Genomic DNA, 5,053 nt, shown 5'->3' with positions numbered 1-5,053 from the left:
AATAGCAGTTGTCCTCTGAATCTGCTGGATAAGCCAAAGCATCTACACAACAGCATGAACAACAGCCAGGGCAGCAGCTAAACTTTCTCTTATTCTGTATTACTGAGTTTATGAGTTAGGGCCAAATTTACACCAAATATTCTTTATGACCTCCAAAATCTAACTAGACCCACTAAATATCATATCTTATATTAGCTAAGGAAACCAGGTGTTGCAACAGATAAGCCCAAAATCTCAGTGAGGAAAAAAGACACAGCATTTGAAAAAAAATAAAAACTGTTAATAATCACAGGTTATAGGGCTGCATACATAAAAATACCCAATACGACTATATTAATAATAACTAATGAATCATAATTAGAGTTAGCAAGACATTAATAGGATGGCTGGATATATGTTAGTACACTATGTACATTGTATTTTAAAATAGATATAATGAATAATTTTTATTTCCTAATTCTAAAATTTTTATGGAGATGCAATGGCTGAACCAGTCAAAATGCCACTGAAGAAGAACAGAAAAAGTATGCTGTTTCTGCAAGTACTGACAATGTGGCAAACAGAACAGAGGAACAGGCTTGAGAATTAAACTCACACATACATAGAAGATTGATATGGACATTGTGGCCTAACAGACAGTGGGGAAATCACAGAATTTTTAATACTTGGTGCTAGGAAATATGACTATCCATACAAAGAAAAAGAAATCAAATTGGACTCCTACTTCATATGATTATGAGAGAATCAATGCCAGGTAGATTAAAGTCTTAAATGTGAAAGTCAAATACATAAAATCTTTAAAAACTAATATAAGAGATATTCTTTATGACTTTGAGAAAGAGACTGATTTCTGAGACAAAACAATGTCAAAGACAACACTGACAGTGTATATACATTAAAATTAGAATCTTTTAAAAGCTATGAAAAAATAAGCTGAAGAATGCTGACTATACAGAACATATAAAGAACTTTACTTAGTACATTAGATAACAAAGGCCAATGAATAAATAGAAAGTTTGCAAAAGCTGAACTCCGGATGGCCAATAAGTGCATGAAAACATACTGAAGCTCTTTAATAACAAGGCAAAAGCAGATCAAACCCACACTATGATACCACTGTATCATAGACTGATTGGCTAACATGAAAGCCTGCCAATTATCAGTGTTGGTGAGGTTGTGGATCTATGATGACTTTCATACCCTGCTGGATGTCACACCAATCAGACAAAAATTGTGAAGACCACATTGACAATAACTTTAAAGTTCAACATATGCATAGCCTGCAACTTAGCAATTCTACTTCCAGCTGTAGGCCCTAGAAAAAGGAGAGTGCATCTCAAAGAGAAAAACATGCATAGGAATACTCTTAACATCATCATTCACAATGGCCAGAAATTGGACACAACCCAACTGTTCATCAACATTAGAATAAATGAATAAATTGTGATATACTCACAACAGAATATAGAGAGCAATAAAAACTGATGAAAAATGGCTATGGGCCATTGGGAGGAATCACATACACAGAAAGAAATGGGAACACACAAAGCAAACAAGAAACCTATCTAAAGCAAAAAAGAACACTAATAGATATTGACAGATAAACATACATCTTATGAAATTCTAAGACATTTTTTCCATCCTCACTCTGTCAGAGTATTGAACCTAAGAATTCATAAGGACTGTATTGTTACAATGTGAAGAAGACAGGTTTTAAAGAAACTGTTGTCCACACTGAAATCTAATAAGCAGGTTGATTTCTGCTTTGTTTAACATTTACAGCAATGATTTTTTTTGTCAAGCCAAGTGTATAATAAATTTCTATCAAGTTTCTAAGGAAAAGCAGGGGAAAATGAACCTAGTCTATCCTGTAACAATGAGAGGATGCTTGCTTTTAATATTCTGCTAAGGAGGAAATTACTGAAAGCAAATGTTTTTACCATTTCATTTTCATAATTTCTTTTATCTCTCCAAGTGGCAGAGCTATTCCATATATATCTTTTCTAGGGCCACACCTGTGGTATATGGAGGTTCCTGGGCTGGGGGTCTAATCAGAGCTGTTGCTGCCGGCCTACACCAGAGCCACAGCAACACCAGATCCGAGCCTCATCTGCAAACTATACCACAGCTGACGGCAATGCCAGATTCTTAACCCACTGAGCAAGGCCAGGGATTGAACCCACAACCTCATGGTTCTTAGTCAGATTCATTTCTGCTGCTCCAAGACAGGAACTCCCATAGATATTTTCAAGATAGGAAAACTACTGAATGAATAATGCTTTATAGTGTGATTAGAAATGCTAATATGTAAAGTCTCCTCTCAGCCCACTTTTAGGAGAATAAAGTCAAAGCTTCTGCTGAAGAGACAGAAATAGACACAGTTTGTAATTTATAAACCCACTTTTTATGGCTGAGGTGAATGAACAAAAGTTTAGGAAATGGCAACAAACAACTTTGCTTCTGAGGAAGAGCTATTACAGAAAATTTTCCTAACACTGAGAAGAGCAGGATGGCTGAGAAAGGCCCCCTACCCCACAAAGACCCAGCATAAAGGGTCTAAGACTGAAGATGGCCTTGGGTATATCCCCCCCTATCAACTGGTTAGTTAAGCTCAGAGTAATATGTGCTTCTTTCTAGGAAAAGGACAAACTAAATCCTAAAGAAAGACCCTATCAAGAAAACACTTGGATTATGGTAGATTGAAGAAACTTGAGTAAAACTCTTCAGCGCACCAGCCCTTACTTTCAGCATTACTTAAGTCCAGAGGAAGTTGAAGCTTCTGATCTTGAAGGTAATTGTAACAATAAGCCCCAACCTAACTTAAGCACTAACAAGATGAACCTAATACTCAAACTCAAGAATAGAAGGCACATGATTATCTCCAGGTGTAACTAATATTTATGTCAGACCTAAGTGTCTTATACAACATTGATCATCAAGAAAATATGAATTAAAACTACCACGCAATTCTAAAAAATGACCACTAACACAGAAAATATTAGAAGATTGAGAATATCAACAACAATAATGTCAAGCAAAGTGCTTTGTCAGAAATAACTGGTGGGAGTATAATTGAGATAATCAGTTGGAAAGGTATTTGGAAGAATTTACTAAAGCTGAATCAGGATGTAGCAAAAGATTATCAGGATTATATATGCAAAAGAATTGTGCATGAATTCACACAAAGGACACATATGAGAATGTTCATAGCAGTATTACTAATAAAAATGCAAGCCAGAAACAATACATCTTTCTACAGTATGATAAATGTATTATCATAACATTTATGATATGCCAATGAAAATTAATGAATTACAACTCTTTACATCAAAGATGAGTTTCACAAATATGATATTATATGAGCAAAACCAACACAAAAGTATACATAGTAAAGATCATACCCATGCCAAGATTAATCACGATAAAATGAGTTCACGGTAATCAAGTCCATGCTTTCTGCTTGGTGGAGATTATTGGCTGCAATGGGATGTTACACTTTCTGGCTTGCTGTTAATAGTCTATCTTGTTATGTGTTTTAGCTAATAGATTTATTAAGCTTTTGACAATTCATCCAGTTCTATTATTATGAACATAGGATTTTTAAGTAAACAAGGTACTTAATTCATTGAAAAAGAGCCAACCGTTCTCCCTGAAAGAAAACAGAATACAGAAATTTTGAAAATAAGCACATATAGAAAGATCAGGCTTCATGGCAGGGGCAATGGGAAACAAGTGCCCTGGCAAGCAGATGTGTTTGATCACTGACATTGTTTATAATCAACTGCTTATCATGTCATTTGAAAGAAGAATAACTGGTGTATTAAGTTTCTACAAACAATGCACTCCCCTACTGCCTGCACCCAAGACAGACAATTCTCAGGTCCCACCCCCTTAATGTTCACCACTTTGAACAAATAGCAAGTGGGTATTACAATTTCAAGACCAGACAAAATATTATTCTAAGCCATTAATTAATATATATTGAGAAGTGACATGTGTTAACTCATCAAAGTATGAAATGATCATGAAATATACTATGAAATGCAGGAATCAAAACATGTAGAACCACATTAGTTGAATCAACAATTACTGAAGGCTTACTTTGTGTCAGGCCCTCTTCCAGGTGCTTTGAAGACACTGGTTAATGAAAGGTAAAATCCTCTGTGCTCATGTAGCTTTTATTTCTGTGGAGAGAACCAAAAAACCAATTCAGCAACAACTGCACTTAGAATTTTTCCCACATCATTTTCAAAAGCTAAAAGATCAATGAGCCAGACAAAAATGCAGAAGACTCAAATTACACAATTACCATCCTTACACTGTGTGTTAAATTGTTTTACAGTAAAACCAGAAATGGAGATTTTAATAGTAATTAGTATAGATGAAATGTTTACAACAATGTCATCACTATTCTGTGGAAGCCACAACATCAACCCATTAGCAAAAAGAAATCATGTTCACACAGACAATATTCTTTTACTTCACTGTAATAACTCAATATATGTAGAAATCAAAGATATAACCATAGGTAAAAAATTCAATATGTCTGAAAACCAAATAACTTTTAGACTAAAGACGAAAGCTTGGCCTCTCATTCCACTCTTCGGAAGGTAAACTACAGGGGGTGGCTGAGGTACTCCCCTTGCAGGTCTTACCTTTCTTGCTGGGAGGGGTTGATCCAGCTCCTCAACTCCTCCCTCTGCCCATTTCCAGACTGCTCTCCTGCAAGTGGGGAAGGCGCAGGAGTTTCCAGGAATGCCTTTCATTGGTTCCCAGCCCTCACCTTCAATTGGCCAGTGCTGATGTCCTGCAATCAGACATCACCTGGGGTAACTCCCTGGTTCCTTCCTGCCTCCACCTCCTTGTGGGTGATGAAGGTCTGTGGGAAATAGGGTGTAATACTGCAGCTGTGGCTTGAATTCTATCCCTGACCCAGGGAACATCTATATGCTGTGGGTGTGGCCAAAAAAAAAAGAAGAAAAAACAGAGTATTTTCCTCCTTAAAAGTGGTTAGTTACTTTGGAAGTTTATTTTTATTTCCTTTTCTTAGCTC

At 36.1% G+C, this 5,053-nt stretch overlaps 1 long non-coding RNA gene across 1 annotated transcript; it reads right to left on the bottom strand.

Moving 5' to 3' along the window:
* LOC110261712 lies at window positions 2,208-4,785 on the bottom strand. Its single transcript, XR_002346180.1, has 3 exons — window positions 4,656-4,785; window positions 4,102-4,184; window positions 2,208-3,649 (listed from the first exon to the last, which is right to left on the bottom strand). It is a non-coding gene; the product is annotated as an uncharacterized LOC110261712 (long non-coding RNA).

The sequence above is a fragment of the Sus scrofa genome, chromosome 7, assembly GCF_000003025.6.
Source record: "Sus scrofa isolate TJ Tabasco breed Duroc chromosome 7, Sscrofa11.1, whole genome shotgun sequence".
Classification (NCBI taxonomy): Eukaryota; Metazoa; Chordata; class Mammalia; order Artiodactyla; family Suidae; genus Sus; species Sus scrofa.
Note: the sequence above shows the minus strand (reverse complement) of the source record. Positions and strands in the feature narration are given on the sequence as shown.